Source organism: Hylobates moloch, unplaced genomic scaffold (assembly GCF_009828535.3).
Source record: "Hylobates moloch isolate HMO894 unplaced genomic scaffold, HMol_V3 SCAFFOLD_12, whole genome shotgun sequence".
Lineage (NCBI taxonomy): Eukaryota > Metazoa > Chordata > Mammalia > Primates > Hylobatidae > Hylobates > Hylobates moloch.
Genome location: NW_026652287.1, coordinates 46,789,266 through 46,812,573, shown reverse-complemented (window position 1 = coordinate 46,812,573; position 23,308 = coordinate 46,789,266). Strand labels below are relative to the sequence as shown.

At 46.0% G+C, this 23,308-nt stretch overlaps 2 long non-coding RNA genes across 3 annotated transcripts; one reads left to right on the top strand and one right to left on the bottom strand.

The window, feature by feature from the left end:
* Window positions 1–9,132: 9,132 nt before the first annotated feature.
* LOC131380906 (uncharacterized) lies at window positions 9,133–14,224 on the top strand. Of its 2 annotated transcripts, XR_009209198.1 has the most exons (3): window positions 9,133–9,276; window positions 10,166–10,324; window positions 14,066–14,224. It is a non-coding gene; the product is annotated as an uncharacterized LOC131380906 (long non-coding RNA). The 2 variants fall into 2 exon arrangements; XR_009209197.1 differs by lacking the exon at window positions 14,066–14,224 and having other exon boundaries at window positions 10,166–10,812.
* A 1,912-nt stretch (window positions 14,225–16,136) lies between these two features.
* On the bottom strand, window positions 16,137–18,808 carry LOC131380773 (uncharacterized). Its single transcript, XR_009208952.1, has 3 exons — window positions 18,627–18,808; window positions 18,221–18,485; window positions 16,137–16,222 (listed from the first exon to the last, which is right to left on the bottom strand). It is a non-coding gene; the product is annotated as an uncharacterized LOC131380773 (long non-coding RNA).
* Between the last annotated feature and the right edge of the window lie 4,500 nt (window positions 18,809–23,308).

The following is a 23,308-nucleotide window of genomic DNA, read 5'->3' as shown; positions in this document are numbered from 1 at the left end:
GGGTATAAGTATGACCACAAATCACTACTACTCTTGGTGCAATGCCTATGGGGAGCAGGAGTAGTCACAGAGCTGTAACACTGCTGCTACCTCAGTAAAGCTGCTATCTCCAACCACCGGCTCACTCTTGAATTCCTTCTTGAGCAAAGCCAAGAAACTGCCCTGCATCAGCAAGACCTTACTCATCTGGCTACACCCAGCCCCAAGAGAGGCTGGGAGACGTAGTTTCCAACCAGGCATCCCTGTGCCTGAAATCATCCTATAAACTTTATAAAATTAATCAGGGAGAAAGGGAGGGGGGAGAAGTGAAAATAAGCCAAGCTTGTGGCACATTCAGCGTTAATCATTAAGTCAGCTTGCTCTCTGGCCTGCTTCCTTATAGCTGTTTGCTTCCTATTGCATCAGAATCATGTAGACCCTGTTATAAGATTATAATTTCCCTTAACTGCTCTATAGATGTCATCCTAAGCATTGTGAGGCATTAAGTTTTCTATTTGAGATGTTCTTTCAGACCCTGCATATCAGTGAAACTACTACCTCTTTTTTTTTGAGATGGAGTTTTGCTCTTGTTGCCCTGGCTGGAGTGCAATGGCGTGATCTCGGCTCACCTCAACCTCCGCCTCCCGGGTTCAAGCAATTCTCCTGCTTCAGCCTCCTGAGTAGCTGGGACTACAGGTATTCACCACCACACCTGGATAATTTTGTATTTTTAGTAGAGGTGGGGTTTCTTCATGTTGGTCAGGCTGGTCTCGAACTCCTGACCTCAGGTCATCTGCCTGCCTTGGCCTCCCAAAGTGCTGGGATTACAGGTGTGAGCCACCACGCCTGGCTGGTGAAACTACTGATGTCAACTGGTCTGAAGGACCCTACAAAGAGCTGACTTACCAAAGAATGTAGTTTCCATATCTTGATGATTTCGTCCTCCTTACCCCAACCAATCAGACTCCAATTTTCCAGTCCTTGCCCTCCATGATCCTCTTAAAACCCCAGCTCAGAACTCCTTGGGGAGACAGATTTGGGGGTTCCTCTTTTCTCCTCACTCAGATGCCCTGTGAGCACTAAACTCTCTCTCTGCTGCAAACCCTGCTGTCTTGGTGGATTGGTATGTTACTGCACAGCAGGCATACAAACCTGGTGGGTCTGTAACATACCCACTCTGTGAGTCTCCACTGCTCCTGTGTCAGGTACTTCTTACAGGGGCCGGCTCTGTGAATTTCAGCTTCTATGATGCATCATTTTTACTGTGATATTTCTCAGCTCAGAGGCACTTTTCACCTCTCATCCTGCCACACAGCTTGTGGACAGGTGTGATATATCACTGCATCTGCTATTTTGCTAAAGTGATTATCCGGTTCTTTCTAATTACCTGGTCAGGAGGGGAATGGATATCACCGCAGTCAAGACTGGGGTTTAGCAGCAGTGGTGTATTTAGATACTTCCCCATGTGTGGAAGGCTGATTAGCTCCATTTGCTAAGTATGTAGCAGCTGCTATTAGTCTTTAATGATCTTAATTCCCAAAGTAGCTTGGTGGCAAAAAAAAAAAAAAAAAAAAAAAATCTTAGATTTTCTTCCTGCCAAGATTCCCAGGAGACAGATGTTTGCTCTCAGCATCTGTATATTAGGGAAAGGAAAAGAATATTCTTTGCTCCCAAAGATTTCTAGTCAAGGGGGTTTGTAATAGAGACCATATTTGGCAGAAAGATTGGATCCTGAGATTGAAATTGCTCTGACTTCATCCTAAGGGCAAATTGGATTATGTTCTCAAAGCATTTACTTTTAGAGATAAACTTTTAGAGATAAACTAGAGAGAATTTTTTTTCTCTATTCAGTAAACAGTTTGCCTTCCTTGCACTAAACTAGAAATCAGTTGCTTTGCTAGCTTTCTTTTTCATAGTCCTAGAAATGTTCTTTGCATTCCCTCAAAGAGTTACTTTATAGGTGAATGCAAAGTCACTTTTTTTTTTTTTTTTTTTTAAAGATGAGGTCTTGGTCCATTGCCCAGGCTGGAGTGCAGTGACATGATCATAACTCATTGCAGCATCAAACTCCTGCACTAAAGTAATCCTCCTGCCTCAGCCTACTGAGTAGCTAGGACTAACAGGTGCAAGCCACTATGCCCAACTAATTTTTAAGATTATTTTTAGAGACGGGGCCTAGCTGTGTTGCCCAGGATGGTTTTAAATTCCTGGCCTCAAGTGATCCTCCCACCTCAGCCTCCTAAGCAGCTGGGATTACAGGTGCAAGCTACTGCACTGACCAAAGTCACTGTTTGAAAATGAATTTTCTTAAGGCTTTGACTAAAGAGTTTTAACACTCCAGTTGTACCACTTACTAGACATGTGTCACGTTATTTAGTCTATGTCTTTTTCTCGTTTACAAAATGGGATTAATAATAGTAACTACCTCAGAGAGTTGAGGATTAAAGGAGTTGATACAAATGCTTAGAATAGTGCCCAGTACATTGTACATAAGTGGTAGCTATTATTAGTATTTCTTAAAAATAATTGTGAGTTAACTGTAGCATCCTCTTTTTGATCTCCTGTCCCCTCATGGCAGACATTGTCATCTGTCCCAGAAATCCCTCTCCTCTTCCTACTTTTGGGAATAGAACTCCCTTGAGTATCAGCAGGGCACATGGTTGCCCAGTTAGAGACTACATTTCCCAGCTTCTCTTGCAGCTATATAAGGCCATGTGAACAAGGTCCCAGCAATAGAATATGAGTGGAAAAACAATGTAACTTCTGTGTTGCTTCCATAAAATGAAATGCTTGCTCTCTACTTTTTCTCTTTACTCCTTTCATGATGACTCAAGTAAGGACACTGTGGTGAGCCAGGGTGGCATGTGGAAGAAGACATATCCTGGATATAATGAATCAGCGAGATAGAAAGAGCTGGGTTTCTGGGTGACTTTGTGCAGTAGAGCCCCCTGCTTGTGTCAGACCATCTGCCTCCTTCTGGATTCTTAGGTGAGGGAGTTAAACTTGTTTCTTATTTGAGCCATTGTTTTCTTGAATCTCTTTGTTCAGCTTTTTTTTTTTTTTTTTTTTTTTTTGAGACAGGGTCTGGCTCTGTCACCCAGGCTGAAGTGCAGTGGTGCAGTCACGGCCCACTGCAGCATCCACCTCTTGGGCTCAAGTGATCCTCCCACCTCAGCCTTCTGAGTAGCTGGAACTACAGGAATGCACCACCGCACGCAGCTTCTTCAATATCTTGACGTCTTTGTTTCAGAATCTCATTTACATGCTAATACATTCACTTACTATCTGGGCAATAGAGTGTATCTGAAACAAATGGATTCAGTGCTTAACCTGAGTCAAAGTTTGTAAACAAAATTTAGAATTTATTGGTCAGTTAGGCGACCCTAAAAGCAAAAAAGTCCAGTCCCAATAAGACTGAATATAAATGGGGCCCCATTAACATTAATGCCTGAATTTCAATAACTCATTATTTTCCACATGGAGGACCTCAACATCTCCTCTCTACAAGCTTCCCACACTATGTTGCAGGATTCTGTGGGGGGAGGATATTTCATTTGTGTCCAGGAAAAACTTTGCTCATAACAGATTTGCTGCTGTTAAAGTCCCAATGGCAAGGCTGGGCACGGTGGCTCACGCCTGTAATCCCAGCACTTTGGGAGGCCAAGGCGGGTGGATCACCTGAGGTCAGGAGTTTGAGACCAGCCTGGCCAACATAGTGAAACCTCGTCTCTAATAAAAATACAAAAATTAGCCGGGCATGATCGCAGGTGCCTGTAATCTCAGCTACTGGGTAGGCTGAGGGGGGAGAATCAGTTGAACCTGGGAGGCGGATGTTACAGTGAACTGAGATTGTGCCATTAGTGCCATTATAGTCTAGCCTGGGTGACAAAGCAAGACTCTGTCTCAAAAAACAAAACAAAACAAAACAAAACCAAACCCCAGCGTGGTGGTGGGCACCAGTAATTCCAGCTACTGGGGAGGCTGAGGCAGGAGAATCACTTGAACCTGGGAGGCGGAGATTGCGGTGAGCCGAGATTGCGGTGAGCCAAGATTGCGCCACTGCACTCCAGCCTGGGTGACGCAGTGAGATCTTGTCTCAAAAAATAAATAAATAAAAATAAAAAATAAAGTCCCAATGGCAGTCTCCTTGCTACCGTCTCTGCTTCTAGTGCTTTCCATGAGTGACCTGCTTTTTCGGATGCCGGGGCCCAGTGGTCCTTAATAGTGACCTTCCTCATCCCTCACGGCACCAAAACTGTCAAGGGTCTTGAAGGGAGAAGGGCATTTGCTCCAGTTATGTCAAGGTATCATTCAAAAGCCTTCCGTCTTCCACTATTACTGATGGAAAGTCAGCTGGGTTGAAATGGCCAGGCCTTTGTAGATGATGTCTACTTTCTTCCTGGCTGCTGTTAAGATCTTCTGTCTATCTTTGGTGTTTTGTTTCACCAAGATGGGCCTAGGCATATATTTCTTTTTATTTATCCTGGTTGGATCTTCAATCTGTGCATCTTTAGTCTGTGGACTTCGGTTTGTCATCAATTTTAGAAAATTTGCAGGTCTTATCTCTTTAAATCTTGCCTCGCCTCCATTTTCTGTATTTGATCCTTTGGGATGTTGATTAGGTGTATCTAGAATTTAATTTTTTTTTTCTCGAGACAGAGTCTCGCTCTGTTACCCAGGCTGGAGTGCAGTGGCATGCTCTAGGCTCACTGCAACCTCTGCCTTCTGGGTTCAAGTAATTCTCCTGCTTCAGCCTCTCCAGTAGCTGAGATTATGGGCGTGTGCCACCACGCCCAGTTAATTTTTGTATTTTTAGTAGAGACAGGGGTTTCGCCATGTTGGCCAGGCTGGTCTCTAACTCCTGGCCTCATGTGATCCACCCACCTTGGCCTGCCTCCCAGAGTGCTGGGATTACAGGTGTGAGCCACCACACCCAGCCAAATTTAATACTCCTATCCTTCATCTCTCTTATTGTTTCATATTTTATTTTATTTTTTATTTTTATTTACTTATTTTTTTTTGAGACAGGGTCTCATGCTGTCACTCAGGCTGGAGTGCAATGGTGAGATCACGGCCCACTGCAGCCTTGACCTCCTGGGCTCAAGCAATCCTCCTGCCTCAGCCTCCTGTGTAGCTGAGACCATAGGTGCATGCAACCATGCCCAACCTTTTTTTTTTTCTTTTAGTTTTTATAGAAATGAGGTCTTACTTTGTTGCCTAGGCTGGTCTCAAACTCCTGGGCTTAAGCAATCCTTCTGCCTCAGCCTCCCAAAGTGCTGAGATTACAGGCATGCGCCACTGCACCCAGCCTGTTTCATATTTTATATCTCTTGCCTCTTTGTGTTACATTCAAGGTTATTTCTTCAGCTACATCTTCAAGTTCATTCATTTCCTCCTGGGTTGTGTTTAAGCTGATTTTTGTCAGTTGAGTTTTTATTTCAGCGATTATATTTTTCTTTTTTTTCTTTTTTCTTTTTTTTGAGACGGAGTCTTGCTCTGTCACCCAGGCTGGAGTGCAGTGGCCCGATCTCGGCTCACTGCAAGCTCCGCCTCCCAGGTTCACACCATTCTCCTGCCTCAGCCTCTCCGAGTAGCTGGGACTACAGGCGCCCGCCACCACGCCCGGCTAATTTTTTGTATTTTTAGTAGAGACGGGGTTTCACCGTGGTCTCGATCTCCTGACCTCGTGATCCGCCCGCCTCGGCCTCCCAAAGTGCTGGGATTACAAGCGTGAGCCACCGCGCCCAGCCTTCATTTTTATAAGTTATATTGAAAAGCATCTATTTGTTCCCCAAAGTTTCTTGTTCTTTGATCACCTTTATGACTGCATCTTTCCTTCCTTCCTTCCTTCCTTCCTTCCTTCCTTCCTTCCTTCCTCCCTCCCTCCCTCCCTTCCTCCCTTTCTTTGGACAGAGTCTCACTCTGTTGCCCAGGCTGAAGTGCAGTGGCGTGATCTTGGCTCACTGCAACCTCTGCCTCCTGGGTTCAAGCAATTCTCCTGCCTCAGCTTCTCGAGTAGTTGGGATTACAGGCGTGCACCACCACACCCAGCTAATTTTTGTAATTTTAGTAGAGACAGGATTTCATCATATTGGCCAGGCTGGTCTCGAACTCTTGACCTCAGGTGACGCACCTGCTGGGATTACAGGCCTGAGCCACCATGCCCAGCTGTCTTTCATTTCTCCAGTCATTTCTCTCATGACTACTCTTCTGTATCTGACAATCCCAGTATCTGCAGACACTGGAAGGGGATTTACATCTCCTTTTGATTATTTCTTCTGTCTTTGAGTCAAAGCAGCTTCTCATGTGTTTGGTGACTTCGAAGTGATGAGCTAATCTAGCATTGCGCCTGTGGTATCAGATTCCTGTGTTTGAATTCTTTCTCCACCACCCACTATTAGTGCGGACTTTACTTTTCTGTATCTTAGATTCCTCATCCATGAAATAGGGTAACGAGTGATGTTACCCACTAGTTGGCTACATCACAAGGGTGTTTGAGGGTTTCAAGAGTAAGTACCTGAAAATGGTCCAGAACAGTGCCTGACATATAGTTAGCTCTCGATAACAGCGAGCCCTTATCAATATCCAGTAAGCATTTGTTGAATGAATGACAAATAGGTGAATGCAGTCTCAGTTTTCTCACCTTTAAGAAAGGAGCCAAATTGGCTAGGTGCAGTAGCTCACGCCTGAAACTCCAGCACTTTGGGAGGCCAAGTGCTGATCACGAGGTCAGGAGTTCGAGACCAGCCTGGCCAACATAGTAAAACCCCATCTGTACTAAAAATTAGCCAGGCGTGGTGGCACATGTCTGTAATCCCAGCTACCTGGGAGGCTGAGGCGAGAGAATTGCTTGAACCCAGAAGGCAGAGGTTGCACAGAGTTGAGATCATGCCACTGTACTCCAGCCTGGGTGACAGAGCAAGACTCTGTCTCAAAAAGAAAAAAAAAGGAGCCAAATTAAAAATTATCTATACAGTCCTTTAAAGTCTTAAATTCATTGACTTCCGTACTTAATGTGTACTGCACCTAACATTTCTGAAAGCATATTGGGCATATAAAATGTGACATTTTGGCTGGGTGCGGTGGTTCATGCCAGTAATCCCAGCACTTTGGGAGGCTGAGGCTGGAGGATCGCTTGAGCCCAGGAGTTTAAGACCAGCCTGGGCAAGACAGTGAGACCCCATCTCTACAAAAAATTTGAAAATTAGCTTGGCATAGTGGTGCATGCCTGTAACCTCAGCTACTTGTGAGGCTGAGGTGGGAGGATCACTTGAGCCTGGGAGTTTGAGGTGGCAGTGAGCTATGATCACACCACTGCACTCCAGCCTGGGTGACAGATCAAAACCTTGACTCTAAGGAAAAAACGTGACATTTTATTAACAAAATTTGTTAATAACATTCAGAAGGAATATAGGACAATATACTTAATTAAAAAGCATAGACCGTGACCTAGATAGAACTTGGTAAATTGAACCTCTGAACCACAGTTTCTTATCTGTAGAATGTACTAATGACAATGCCTACTGCACTGCAGTATGTGAGGATTAAATCCACTATTACAAGGAAAATGCTCAGTACAATGCCTGGTACACAGTAAGCACTCAATAAATGTTATTTGAAATAATGAAAATTGAGGCTGGGCGTGGTGGCTCATGCCTGTAATCCCAGCACTTTGGGAGGCTGAGGCAGGTGAATCACCTAAGGTCAGCAGTTGGAGACCAGCCTGGCCAACCTGGTGAAACCCCGTTTCTACTAAAAATACAAAAAATTAGGCGGGCGTGGTGGCCGATGCCTGTAATCTCAGTCACTCAGGAGGTGGAGGCAGGAGAATCACTTGAACCCGGAAGGCGAAGGTTGCAGTGATTCGAGATCGCGCCACTATACTCCAGCCTGGGCAACAAGAGCGAAACTGTCTCAAAAAAAAAAAAAAAGTTCTTCCAAGTCCCTGAAATAAAACCCTGCTCCATCAGAAATCTTCCCCATCTGAGCACTTTGAGAGGCCGAGGCAGGCAGATCACCTGAGGTCAGGAGTTTGAGACTACCCTGGCAACATGGTGAAACCCTGTCTCTAGTAAAAATGCAAAAATTAACCGGGCGTGGCGGTGTGTGCCTGTAATCCCAGCTACTCAGGAGGCTGAGACAGGAGAATCACTTGAATCCCGGAGATGCAGGTTGCAGGGAGCCGAGATTGTGCCACTGCACTCTAGCCTGTACCACAGAGCGAGACTCTGTTTCAAAAAAAAAAAAAAAAAAAAGAAAGAAATCTTCCCCACCTCAGTTGTAGATAAAGTAATATGCAGTTTTTGAGTTTATCAAAGTTGCTTTTGTTTTGGAAGTTAATGTTATAAATGTGAGTGATCTGTTTTCTGGGGAAGTCAGAGTCCCTCACCTGGTAACCTGGTATAAATAAATGGTCCCTGTTAGCAAGTCAGCTCCTGGAAGTCACTCAGGTTTCCAGTCTCCTGTTCTCAATTTACCCTTCTCTAAGGCAATTGTCTTCAATGTAGCTACATTTTGGAATCACTCTGGAAGCTGTAAAAAAACACTGATACCTGGGCCCCGCCTTCAGAGATTTTGATTTATTTTGTCTGGGGTAGGGCCTGGACATGGTTTTTATCTTTTTTCTTTTCTTTTTTTTTTTTTTTTTTAAAGTTCCCAGGAGATTCTAATGTGCAGCCATGTTTACAATCCCCTGTCGTGCGGCATTGCTTTGTCTGCCTGGTCAATGCTGGATCCCCACTAAGTCTTAATTCCAGCCAATGGGAAGGAGGAAGAGACTATGAAGAAAGTGCTGGCTGGGCGCAGTGGCTCATGCCTGTAATCCCAGCACTTTGGGAGGCCGAAGTTGGCAGATCACCTGAGGTTGGGAGTTCGAGACCAGCCTGACCAACATGGAGAAAACCTATCTCTACTAAAAATACAGAATTAGCTGGGCATGATCCCAGCTACTAGGGAGGCTGAGGCAGGAGAGTCACTTGAACCTGGGAGGCGGAGTTTGCAGTCAGCCGAGATTGCACCATTGCACTCCAGCCTAGGGGACAGAGCAAAATTCTGTCTCAAAAGAAAAAAAAAAAAGGGCTTATGATGTCATAAGACTCAAACCAGGAAGTGGAACATGTCACTTCCTCTCACACCCCATTGGTGAGAACTCAGTCATGTGACTCCATCTGACTGCAAAGAAGGCTGGGAAATGTCAATGTAGGCAGCCAAGTTCCTGGCCGCTATTCTATTACTTTGAAAGAAGAAAATGGACTTAAGACGAGGGATGTGGCTCAGACATCTAGGAGATCTGAAGTGGTAAGAACAAGAGTTGATCTAGCAGTGAATACCATTGGGCAATGTGTTAATTTCCAAGGACTGCTGTAACTAAATATCACAAACTGGGTGCTTAAAACAACAAAATGTATCACCTCACACTTCTGGAGGCTAGAGTTTGACATCAAGGTCTTGTAGGGCTACGTTCCCTAAAACCTGTAGGGGAGAGAGCTTCTTTGCTACTTCCTGGCTTCTGGTGGTTTGCTGCCGGTTCACCTTGGCATTCGTTGCCTTTCAGCTGCAGCACATGGATCTCTGCCTTGTCACATGGTGTTCCTCCCTTGTGTCTCTATGTCTCTTCTCTTTTTCTTTTTTCTGAGACAGGATCTCGTGCTGTCACCCAGGCTGGAGTGTAATGGTGTGATCTCGGCTTACTGCAACCTCCGCCTCCCCAGTTCAAGTGATTCTCCTGCCTTAGCCCCTAGTAGCTGGGACTACAGGTGCATGCCACTGAGCCCGGCTAATGTTTTTATTTTTAGTAGAGACAGGGTTTCACTATGTTGGCCAGGCTGGTCTCGAACTCCTGACCTCAGGTGATCCACCCACCTCGGCCTCCCAAAGTGCTGGGATTACAGGAGTGAGCCACCACGCCCAGCCTCCTTTTCTTAAAAGTACATTAGTTATATTGGATTAAGGGCCTGCCATACTAAGATATAACCTCATCTTAACTAACTTCATCTGTAACAACCCTAATCAGGTCATATTCTGAAGTACTAGGGGTTAAGACTTAAACATATCTTTTTGGGGGACACAGTTCAACTCACGGCAGCCAATAATCAAGCATCACAATTCTGAGGAACCCCTCCATGAGGCCATTGTAAGGAGGCAATGACTTGGCAATGTATCTGACCCTTCTGTCTCCCACATCTAGGTACCATCCAAGCCCCAGGGAAATAAGATGCAGCACCAAGGTACCAAGGAAAAGGGTAGAAGCACTCCGAGTGGACCTGAGATGAACTTTTCACCACCCTTGAAGAATGAGGACTTGAACTAGTGATCACTTTCAGTTCTAGGAAAATAAGGCGGCCAGGTGAGGTGGCTCACGCCTGTACTCCCAGCGCTTTGGGAGGCCAAGATGGGCGGATCACGAGGTCAGGAATTTGAGACTAGCCTGGCCAACATGGTGAAACCTCATCTCTACTAAAAATACAAAAAATTAGCTGGGCAAGGTGGCGGGCACCTGTAATCCCAGCTGCTCTGGAGGCTGAGGCAGGAAAATCGCTTGAACCTGGGAGGCAGAGGTTGCAGTGAGCCGAGATGGCGCCATTGCACTCCAGCCTGGGCGACAGTGCGAGGCTCTCAAAACAAACAAACAAACAAAAAAACACCCACAAAAAACAAAAATAAGATTACATCTCTTAAGTATCTAAATTGGGAACTGAAATTCACACCTGCAACATCTTTAATGATCCAATGGAAGGAAGTCCAAACTCCTTGACCAGGGTTTGACAAATTATGGCCCATGGGCCAAATTTGGTTGGCTGCCTGTTTTTGTTATTAAAGAGTTTTTGGAATACTGCCATGCCCATTTGCGTATGTATTGCCTCTGGCTATTTTTGTACTGCAGCATCAGGGTTGAGTTATTGTGACAGAGACCCTAGAGCCTGCAAAACCAAAAAGATTTATTATCTGATCTATTTTAGAAGAAATTTGCCAACCTTTGTCCTAGATCAAGTTTTCAAGACCTTTTTTTTTTTTTTTTTTGAGACGAAGTCTTGCTCTTGTTGCCCAGGCTGGAGTGCAATGGCATGATCTCGGCTCACTACAACCTCCACCTCTCGGGTTCAAGGAATTCTCCTGCCTCAGCCTCGTGTGTAGCTGGGATTGCAGGTACACACCACTACATCCGGCTAATTTTTTATATTTTTAGTAGAAACGGGGTTTCACCATGTTGGCCAGGCTGGTCTCGAACTCCTGACCTCGTGACTCACCTGCCTCGGCCTCCCAAAGTGCCGGGCATGAGCCATCACGCCCGGCCTAAGATCAGTTTTTAAAACATATACTCTGCCACTCTACCACATAAACTTTCCAAGGTGCTAAAACCAGTATATGCAAAGTTCTCTTAAGTTATCAGCTCTAAATTTTTTCCCCCAGCCCAATTAGGAGGGAATTAAGGCTTCACCCCCATTCCCACTTTCCAGCAGAAAAACAAGTAGGTGATAAAAATGGAATGTCATCCTAAAAGCTTTCTAAAAGTTGGGGAATTGTGGGTACATCTGCTTAAGCAATAAGAGTACAGATGATTTCTATTTTTGCTCAATGCATACATGACTTAAAGTCTATTTATTGAACAATTATAGGCCAAAAATACTGCTGATGCAAATGAGTATTATTAAACACTGTAGAATTTGCCAAACAACCCACAACAAATTAAATTGCTAATAACAAGCTAAACAGTGATTTTTCATTAGCTAAGCAAAAAGAACAGCGGTTGAAAACTGTGGCCAATTCAAGACAACACAAAGACAAAATGTTCCTCCAGGAAATTATGGAAATTTATACTATCAGTGTACACTTGTGTGCAATGCTGGGAGGTATTGTGTGTCTGCCAGGCTTCTAGGTGGAATACCAAAATAGAGTGCTCAATAAATTACAGTAACTTTCTATTCTTAATGTACGAACACTATGTTTTAGTAAGCCTTAATGACTTGCTTAGTGTAGGTGGACTGGGTATCAGCTGCATTTGCGGGTGCAGCATCCATGCCTCTTTCTTCTGATTTTCCCTGGGGGAGCCATTGTCCCATTTGCATCCATGTGCTCGGAAAGGGGCCAGCTTTAGAATGGGGCATGTAGGGCCGGGCGCGGTGGCTCACGCCTGTAATCCTGGCAATTTGGGAGGCTGAGGTGGGCAGATCACCTGAGGTTGGGAGTTTGAGACCAGCCTGGGCAACGTGGTGAAACCCCGTCTCTACTAAAAATACAAAAATTAGCTGGGCATGGGCCAGGCGCGGTGGCTCAAGCCTGTAATCCCAGCATTTTGGGAGGCCGAGGCAGGCGGATCATGATGTTAAGAGATTGAGACCATCCTGGCCATCATGGTGAAACCCTGTCTTTACTAAAAATACAAAAATTAGCTAGGTGTGGTGGTGCGTGCCTGTAGTCCCAGCTACTGGGGAGGCTGAGGTGGGAGAATCGCTTGAACCAGGGAGGTGAAGGTTGCAGTGAGCTGAGGTTGCACCACTCACTGCACTTCAGCCTGGGCGACAGAGTGAGACTCTGTCTCAAAAACAAAAAAACAAAAAAACTAGCCAGGCGTGGTGGCATGTACCTGTAATCCTAGCTACTCAGGAGGCTGAGGCAGGAGAATCTCTTGAACCCAGGAGGCAGAGATTGCAGTGAGCCGAGATCATGCCATTGTACACCAGCCTGGGCAACAGAGGAAGACTCCGTCTCAAAAAGAAAAAAGAAAAAAAAGAAAATGGGGCACATGACCCAGACTGGCCAATCTCATCCCTCTGCTCATAGTTCAATCATAAGCACATATCTCAAGACAAGCCAATGAGACGCCATCCCAGGACTTCTGTTAGAATTGCTAACCTTGGAGAATGGAACTGACAGCTGATGAAGCCGACACAAAGGAGACCAGGGACTGGGCGGAGTGTTTTATGCCTGTAATCCCAGCACTTTGGGAAGCCAAGGCGGGAGGATCACCTGAGGCCAGGAGTTCAAGACCAGCCTGGGCAACATAGTGAGACTGTGTCTCTACAAAAAACTAAAAAAATTGGCCAGGCACAGTGGCTCATGCCTGTAATCCCAGCACTTTGGGAGGCTGAGGTGGGTGGATCATTGGAGGTTAGGAGTGCGAGACCAGCCTAATCAACATGATGAAACCCCGTCTCTACTAAAAATATGAAAAATTTAGCTGGGCATGGTGGCACATGCCTGTAGTCCCAGCTACTTGGGAGCCTGAGGCAGGACAATCGCTTGAATCCGGGAGGTGGAGGTTGCAGTGAGCTGAGATCGTGCCACTGCATTCCAGCCTGGGCAACAACAGAGCGAGACTCTGTCTCACAAAAAATAAATAAATAGATAAAGAAGTAAGTAAATAAAAAATTAAGCCAGGCATGGTGGCACACACCTGTGGTCCCAGCTACTTGGGAGGCTGAAGTAGCAGGATCACTTGAGCCCAGGAGACTGAGGTTGCAGTGAGCCATGATCGTGCCACTGCACTCCAGCCCAGAAGACAGAGTGAGACCCTGTCTCAAATAAATATATAAATGAAAGAGACAGGTTCCAGATTCCTGAGACTGTTCAAGGACCTGGATCTAGCTGAGCCTGAAGCCAATGTGCGAGAGTCTCTTTTAAGAACTAAAGCAGGGGAGGGTGTGCTGGCTCACGCCTGCAATCCCAGCACTTAGGGAGGCCAAGGCAGGCTGGATCACTTGAGTCCAGGAGTTTGATACCAGCCTGGGTAACATAGGGAGACCTTGTCTCTACAAATAAAAAAAAATTAGTGGGGCGTGGTGGTGTCACCTATAGTCCTAGCTACTTGGGAGACTGAGGAGGGAGGATGGCTTGAACCCGGGAGGCAGAGATTGCCACCGCACTCCAGCCTGCGTGACAGAGCAAGACTCCATCTCAAAAAAAATATAAATAAATAAAAAAGGTAGGCCTTGAACAGTGTCTCCCTCTGTTTCCCAGGCTGGAGTGCAGTGGCGTGATCCGGCTCACGGCAGCCTCAGCCTCCCAGACTCAAGCGATCCTCATATCTTAGCCTCCCAAGTAGCTGGGATTACCACGCCTGCTAATTTTTGTATTTTTATTGAGATAGGTTTCGCCATGTTGGCCAGGGTGGTCTCAAACTCCTGACCTCAAATGATCCACCCGCCTCGGTCTCCCAAAGTTCTGGGATTACAGGCTTGAACCACCATGCCCGGCCAGCTGGAATTTTTCCAAAGGAACTTCGCTTCACAAGGATGTAGAGAGAAAGCAAGGCAGTAGAGACAATGCAATCCACATAAAAAAGGACAACTCACAAAATGAAAGTTCTCGTCTCCAAGTTTTACTAAAGGCTGCGTCAAGACGTGTTGGTGCCTCCTGACATGAGTGTGATTCCTGTCCTTAGCATTCATCGAACAGATGCTAGGCACCTGGTGGTGGGAATCCCGCGTGCTGTGCATCTTCCCACGAGGGCTTTTGGGTTTTGTTTGAAGGTGGAGGGAGATGTTATTTTGTACATGTATCTTGTAGGCTATGGAGAAAAGGGAGGGTTGGTTTGGATGCTTGTCCCAGCAGCATTTTTTTTTTTTTTTTGAGATGGAGTCTCGCTCTGTCGCCCAGGCTGGAGTGCAATGGTGCCATCTCAGCTCACTGCAACCTCCGCCTCCTGGGTTCAAGCGATTCTCCTGCCTCAGCCTCCCGAGTAACCCAGCAGCATTTTTGAACTGGTTTGGAGACTACATAGAGATGAAGAGAAAGCTGCTTTCCTAAGACTTTGAGAGACTAAAGGCCCAGGACACATTGCTTTGGGGCTCAGATGACATAGGGTAAGACTACACTGGGAAGACACGCCAAGCACCTCCTGCTGCATAACTAAACTGGCAGAAGGAAACCCTCCTGGAGTGAGGGTCAGTCCTACAAGATGTAAAGCTTCTTGAATGATCTTGCCCCCCAGGTGTCATGGTGTGCACCTGTAATCCCAGCTACTCGGGAGGCTGAGGCACGAGAATCGCTTAAACCCAGGAGGCAGAGGTTGCGGTGAGCCGAGATCGTGCCACTGTACTCCAGCCTGGGTGATGGAGTGAGACTCAGTCTCAAAAAAAAAAAAAAAAAAAAAAAGCAACTCAACAAAACACATGAAATAACAGATAACAGAAGCAGTTACTCACAAATCCCAGAGAGAGGAGGACAGAGTGCCTTGCAGGGCGATAGGAAGAGGGAGGGGAGCCATTTGGGACATGCAAGATCAACCAGAAGGTGGGGGAATTGTGAGGCGGGGGACCTGGAGGCCAAGGTCCTTATTGGGGTTGAGGGCATTACCCAAGAACATTTCCCCTGAGGGGTTCTAATTGTCGTGTTTAGAGGAAACAGCACAGATTCTGTGGGGTAACACTGTGGCTGAGAGGTGGTCACTGCCACCCGTACACCAGGGGTTCCCAATCCCAGGCCATGGACCGGTACCAGTGGCCTGTTAGAAACCGGGCCACACAGCAGGAGGTGAGGGGCAGCCGAATGAGCGAAGCTTCATCTGTATTTACAGCTGCTCCCCATTGCTCACATCACCCCCGAGCTCTGCCTCCTGTCAGATCAGTGGCAGCATTAGATTCTCACAGGAGCACGAACCCTATTGTGAACTGCACATGTGAGGGATCTAGGATGCGTGATCCTTATGAGAATCTTTTTTTGTTTGTTTGTTTGTTTCTTCGTTTTTTGAGATGGAGTCTTGCTCTGTCGCCCAGGCTGGAGTGCAATGGCGCGATCTTGGCTCACTGCAACCTCTGCTTCCTGGGTTCAAGTGATTCTCCTGCCTCAGCCTCCCAAGTAGCTGAAATTACAGGCACCCGCCACCATGCCTGGCTAATTTTTTGTATTTTTAGTAGAGAAGGGGTTTTGCCATGTTGGTCAGGCTGGTCTTGAACTCCTGACCTCCGGTGCTGGGATTATAGGCGTGAGCCACTGGGCCCAGCCAGGAGCCCTGGTTTAGAATGAAGGGGTAGGAAATGCCTCTCCTGAAAGAAGCATTTTTTTTATCCCTTCCTCGGGATAGTCATTTTTTTTATTCCCTTCCTCGGCTAGTCAATCTTAGGAAATCCTTACGATTTCCTGTTTGTCAATCAAATACCTGGAATTGCCAATGTCCAGATACCTTATCAACTCAAGAAATCCTCACATAAACCCTCCTTGCCCCATGAGTGAGAAATGTGGTTTCCATGGCAGCGAGGTTAAAGTTCTCTCCAACTTTATTTCGCTTCGTTTAGAGTTTAGTTCCCTAGGACAAGAAAAAAAAAAAAAAAAAAGACACCGTATACTGATTTCTGCACGACTCACAGCGATTATGAATAACGTCCCTCTGGGAGAATATTTTATCTTTCCTTTCTGTCACTCCATAATACTTGCTGAAAAATAATGCCCAGAAGCAATGTGGTGCAAAGCCTAAAATTAAGGCTCAGTGTTATGTGCTGCCTTGACACCTGGTGAAACCAGGAGGGCTTCAAATGACTGATCCCAAAGTCCCCTCCCTACTCTGCCCTGATGGAGAAGGTACCACCCCTACTCTAAAGCTAAGCAACTCTCTTTATTAAATGGACCAGGTACAGTTCCTGTTTATCTCTGAGCAGAGGGTTTCAGTTCCCTGCCATCTGATTTATCAAGACAGGGGAATTGCAGTAAAGAGTAATTCACACAGAGCTGGCTGTGCGGGAGACCAGAGTTTTATTATGACTAAAATCAGTCTCCCCAGATATTCAAGGAGCAGAGTTTTTTGCTTTTTGTTTTTCTTTTTTCAGAGATGGAGTCTCCCTCTGTCATCCAGGCTGGAGTGCAGTGAGGGAGCAGAGTTTATTTTATTTTATTTTATTTATTTTTTTGAGACAGAGTCTTGCTCTGTTGCCAGGCTGGAGTGCAGTGGCGCAATCTCAGCTCACTGCAACCTCCGCCTTCCAGGTTCAAGCAATTCTCCTGCCTCAGCCTCCTGAGTAGCTGGGACTACAGGCATCCACCACCATGCCCAGCTAATTTTTTTATTTTTTTAATTTTTAGTAGAGACGGGGTTTCACCATGTTGGCGAGGCTGGTCTCGAACTCCTGACCTCAGGTGATCTGCCTGCCTGGGCCTCCCAAAGTGCTGGGATTACAGGCGTGAGCCACCATGCCCAGTCTGTCATCTTTGTTTTAAACTATAAACTATAAACTGAGTTTCTCCCAAAGTTAGTCCAGCCTACGCCAAGGAATGAACAAGGACAGCTTGGAGGTTAGAAGCAAGATGGAGTCTATTAAGTTAGATTTCTTTCACTGTCTTAGTCATAATTTTGCAAAGGCGGTTTCAACAGTGTCCCCCTTTCTCCAGGCTGTGAGTGTAAATGACTAATAAATGGCTGTCAGTCTCATCTGTCCCGTGTCAGGTGTGTGTTTGGCCATCTGCATAACACTAGAGCAAGAATCCCCTCCTCACCAATGGGGTGAAAGGTAGGCAACTGAAATAAGCAGTGGCTTTTGTCCTTCCTTCTCTGCCTTCCCACCACCCAGCATATCTAAGGGTGATGAGACACCCTGTTAGAAACACTGTATCTGGGCCGGGCACTGTGGCTCATGCCTGTAATCCCAGCACTTTGGGAGGCCGAGGCAGGCGGATCACTTGAGGTCAGCAGTTCGAGACCAGACTGGCCAACATGGCAAAGTCCCATCTCTGCTAAAAATAACAAAAATTTGCTGGGTGTGGTGGCGCACGCCTGTAGTCCCAGCTACTCAGGAGGCTGAGGCATGAGAATGGCTTGAACCCTGGGAGGTAGAGGTTGCAGTGAGCTGAGATAGTGCCATTGCACTCCAGCCTGGGTGACAGAGTAAGACTCCATCTCAATAAATAAATAAATAAATAAAATAAGAAAAGAAACACTATATCTGTAGGCTAGTGGTTTTAACAGGAATCAGGGCAGTCCCATGCAGGATGGAGCATCTCTGTGTGTGTGGGAATATAAGGCTCCCCAGAGGCTGGGCATGGTGGCTTTGGAGGCCAAGGTGGGAGGATTGCTTGAGGCCAGGAGTTCAAGACCATCCTGGGCAACGCAGTGAAACTCCTGTCTCTAATTTTTGTATTTTTAGTAGAGATGGGGTTTCTCCATGTTGGTCAGGCTGGTCTCGAACTCCCAACCTCAGGTAATCTGCCTGCCTTGGCCTCCCGAAGTGCTAGGATTACAGGCATGAGCCACCTCGTCCAGCCTATTCCTCCACTTTCTTAATAAACTTGCTTTCACTTGGCTCTGTGGACTCACCCTGAATTCTCTTGTGTGAGATCCAAGAACTCTCTCTTGGGGTCTGGATTGGGACCCCTTTCCGGTAACAGGGTGACCCAAACCCTCACTCCTGAAGAGTCTGGGGTGTTACTTTCAATGGCAAAAACCACGATTACTTTTCCACCAACCGAATACATTGGTAGTCCTGCCTGAATTGGGTTCTTTTTCCATTGACTTTGATCACAGGACATGGTAGTGCTGATGGCAAATCTGAACCTGCTATAAAACCTGCTGACTCCCAGACCTGTAAACAAGAAACAAGAAAAAGAAGTTTTGAGATAGTCCATTATGTAGAATTGTTGTTGCAAAGACCAACTAATATAATCTATAGCTATGCATAGATATAGAAATACTGTGGTCTCAAATATATAAAAAGTTCAAATACCAGTGCAAAGAAAAAAAAAAAGACTTCAGAGAAAAATTCCTTGGTTGGGTTTGGAAGATGCATGGGTTGGTTGCCCAGATCAGAAATAGAAATCATATTGCCTTCAACAAAAATAACAACAGTGGAATCAATGGGCTCCCATTGCTGAAAAGTTCAGGGATAGATTTAGCTTCGAGCATAGTTGGATTCGGATGACTGAAGGACATTGTCAGGACACTGTCTATATCTCTCCACTCAGATTTCATTCTCAGGCGGGCTCTCCCCTCATTGTGGCATCATAGACCCCAATCATTCCAGGCTTACTTTTTTCAAGTTTATCCACACTGATGGAAAAAGCTCATCTCTTTCCTGCCAGCTTCATTCAAAATCCTGGCACTATCTGATTGGCTCAGTGTGGGTCATTTACCCTTCAACCAATCTCAGAGGCCAGGGGATGGGACTCTTCCAAGGGGAAAGCCTACCCCGGGAGCTAGAGATGCAATCAGCCTTGTCCAGCCACATGGAAGGAGGAAGGTAAAGTCAAGGGGGTGGGTGGTTTTCCAAGGGAGAATCAGGCCATTGCTTTCAGGAAAAAAAGGAAATATGGATGCTGCACAATTGAAAAACACTATCTAGGCCGGACGCAGTGGCTCACTCATGTCTGTAATCCCAGCACTTTGGGAAGCTGAGTCAAGAAGATTGCTTGAGCAGTCTTGAGTTCAAGACTAGCCCGGGCAGTGTGGCGAAACCCCATCTCTACTAAAAATATAAAAATTAGCCAGGCATGATGGTGTACACCTGTAATCTCAGCTACTTAGGGGGCTGAGGTGGGACGATTGCTTGAGCCCGGGAGGTGGGGGTTGCAGTGAGCCAAGATTGCGCCATTGCACTCCAGCCTGGGTGACAGAGCGAGACCCTGTCTCCGAAACAACAGCAACAAAACCAAAAGCCCCCGAAACTATCTATTTACCACAGTGGGTGATTTTGTTTGTCTACGTCTTCAAGTTGTTCTTTTTTGGAGATGGAGTCTCTCTGTTGCCCAGGTTGGAGTGCAATGACCTGATCTCGGCTCACTGCAACCTCTGCCTCCCAGGTTCAAGCGATTCTCCCACCTCAGCCTCCCGAGTAGCTGGGACTACAGGTGTGTGCCACCACACCTGGCCAATTTTTGTATTTTTAGTAGAGACGGGGTTTCACTGTTCGCTAGGCTGGTCTTGAACTCCTGACCTCATGTGTTCCACCTGCCTTGGCCTCCCAAAGTGCTGGGATTACAGGCATGAGCCACCAAGCCCTGCCCATCTTCAAGTTTTTAACTGATGAGTATATGTTACTTCTATAATGAAATAAATATTGTTAAAAACAAAAGATTTTCCTAGTATTCTCTTTTACTTTGCTCGTGTATTCTTTATGGCTGTGTCCTTGTAGGGGATGTGCACTTGGAGAGACCCTAAGATCGAATGGGAGAAAACCTTCCCAGCAATGACCAATTGGCTTCCTAAATGGACACCAGATGTTTGAATTGTGGACCTTTTATTGTTTTTGTTTTTTGAGACATAGTCTCATTCTTTTGCCCAGGCTGGAGTACAGTGGTACCATCTCGGCTCACTGCAGCCTCTGCTTCCCAGGTTCAAGCAATCCTCCTGCCTCACCCTCCTGAGTAGCTAGGATAACAGGCACGTGCCACCACGTCTGGATAATTTTTGTATTTTTTTTCTTTTTGAGATGGAGTCTTGCTCTGTCGCCCAGGCTGGAGTGCAGTGGTGCAATCTTGGCTCACTGCAAGCTCCGCTTCCCGGGTTCACGCCATTCTCCTGCCTTAGCCTCTCCGAGTAGCTGGGACTACAGGTGCCCGCCACCACACCTGGCTAATTTTTTGTATTTTTAGTAGAGATGGGGTTTCACCATGGTCTCGATCTCCTGATCTCATGATCCGCCCGCCTCGGCCTCCCAAAGTGCCAGGATTACAAGCGTGAGCCACCGCGCCCGGCCTAATTTTTGTATTTTTAATAGAGACGGGGTTTCACCATGTTGGCCAGGCTGGTCTCAAACTCCTGACCTCAGGTGATCCACCCACCTCGGCCTCCCAAAGTGCTGGGATTACAGGTGTGAGCCACTGTGCCTGGCTGAATTAAAGGCCCTTTAGAGGAACCATGCGTTTCTGTGTAGATCACTGGTTTCTAAACCAGGCACTTGTGCTCTTTAATTTCTTAATATGTGTGATGCCAAAATTCTGTGGTGATCTGCTGCTGGAAAGATACCTAACCCTATGATTCTTAGTGATGCCCTGTGGGTGCTGTGGGAGCTCTCCAGGCAGAAAAGCCAACTAGGCCCTAGAATTAGGAGACGATTGTCCTGATAAGAGTTAGGAGGGAGTGTAGGGCATCAGGATGGAATCTATTAATAACTTTCCAAATGGCTAACCCAATGCCAAAATTACCCAAGAAGCATTAAGAAAGCAACGTGTTTAGAGCAAAGAGCTCTACAGAGGTAGTTGTTAAAGATGCTTTTTTTGTGCCCTATTTATTTATTTTATTGTTATTATTTTTTGAGATGGAGTCTTGCTCTGTTGCCTAGGCTGGAGTGCAGTGGCGCGATCTTGGCTCACTGCAACCTCTGTCTCCCGGGTTGAAGCAATTCTCCCGGCTCAGCCTCCTGAGTAGCTGAGATTACAGGCACCTGCCCCCATGCTGGCTAATTTTTGTATTGTTGTAGAAATGGGGTTTCACCCTGTTGGCCAGGCTGGTCTCCAACTCCTGACCTTAGGTGATCCACCTGCCTCGGCCTCCCAAAGTGATGGGATTACAGGCGCCCAGCCTTTTTTGCCCAGTTAAAAAAATTTTTTTATTTTGTTTAATACTTTTTAAGAGACAGGGTCTTGCTCTTTCATCCAGGCTAGATGCAGTGATGCAATCACAGCTCACTGCAGCCTCAAATCCCTGGTCTCAAGGGATGCTCCTGCCACAGCTTCCCAAGTAGCTGAGACTACAGACACAAGCCACCATGCCTGGCTAATTTTTGTTTTTAAATTTATTTATAAAGATAGTGTCTTACTGTGTTGCCCAGGCTGGTCTTCACCTCCTGGCCTCATCCTCCTGAGTAGCCTGAGACTACAGGTGCAAGCCACCATGCCCAGCCTTCCCATTTAGAAAAAAAAACAAAAAAAAAAACCAAAAAAAACTATGGTAAAAATACACATAAATAAAATTTACCACCTTCACCATTTTAAAGTGGACAGTTCAGTGGCATTAAGTACATTCTCGTTGTGTAATCATCAACACCATCTGTCTCCAGAGCTGTTTTCTTCTTGTAAAACTGAAACAACTCACCAGGTGCGGTGGCTCACGCCTGTAATCCCAGCACTTTGGGAGGCTGAGGTGAGCGGATCATCTGAGGTCAGGAGTTTGAGACCAGCCTGGCCAGTATGGTGAAACCCCATCTCTACTAAAAATACAAAAATCAGCTGGGCATGATGGTGGGGTGCCTGTAGTCCCAGCTATTCAGGAGGCTGAGGCAGGAGAATTGCTTGAACCCGGGAGGTGGAGGTTGCAGTGAGCTGAGATAGCGCCACTGCACTCCAGCTTGGCGACAGAGCGAGACTCCATCTCAAAAAGAAAAAAAAGAAACAAACAACAAACTGAAACAACTCATTTCTTCTTGTAAAACTGAAATTCTGTCCCTATTAAATACTCCTGGTGCATCCCTCTCTTATTCCCAGCCCCTGGCAACCACCATCCCACTTTCTGTCTCTATGAATTTGACTACTCTAAGACCTCATAGAATAATATAACATTTGTCTTTTTGTGACTTACTTCAGTGAGCATATATAGAAATGTACACGTTCCTACACTATTCATGGTAGTATAAATTAGTGCAATCTTCCTGGAGAAAAATTGCAGATGGCTACTAATAGGCTTTGGCCTGGAAATCTTATTGCTAGATATTTACTCTCCAGATAGAGTTTGCCAAGATAAAGGGTTGAAGATATTTTCTTTTATTTTTGAGACGGAGTCTTGCTCTGTCACCCAGGCTGGAGTGCACTGGCACGATCTTGGCTCACTGCAACCTCCACCTCCTGGGTTCAAGTGGTCTTCCTGCCTCAGCCTCCTGAGTAGCTGGGATTACTGGCGTGTGCCAACGTGCCTGGCTAATTTTTGTCTTTTTAGTAGAGACAGGTTTTCATTATGTTGGCAAGGCTGGTCTCGAACTCCTGACCTCAGGTGATCCATCTGCCCCGGCCTCCCAAAGTGCTGAGATTGTAGGCGTGAGCCACCACACCCGGCCGGGTTGAAGATATTTTCTGTAGCCTTATATGAAATAGCCAAAAACTGGAAAGTGTCCCTCATTCGGGGATTGATTTGAACAAATTAATGCATAGTGTTAGTATTACAATACTAATGCAGTTATTAAGAAGAAAGATGTAGACCTGGGTAGAGTGTAATATTTTGGAAAGATCTCCACTATATATTACTATGTGAAAATGTGCAAGTTGCAGAACCATTGGCTGAGTGTGGTTTTGCAGAAGTTATTAGCATCAAAATGGAGTCACTTACATCAAATCCTAACACGATGGACCCAGGAGGCCATGAAGAGGCAGCCCTGGAGCATGTATGCCCACGCTAAGGACTATCCAAAGAATTTTTCAGAGCTGTGGTATTCCAGATAAGCTATTTGCTTTTATAAATAAATTTATTTATTTATTTATT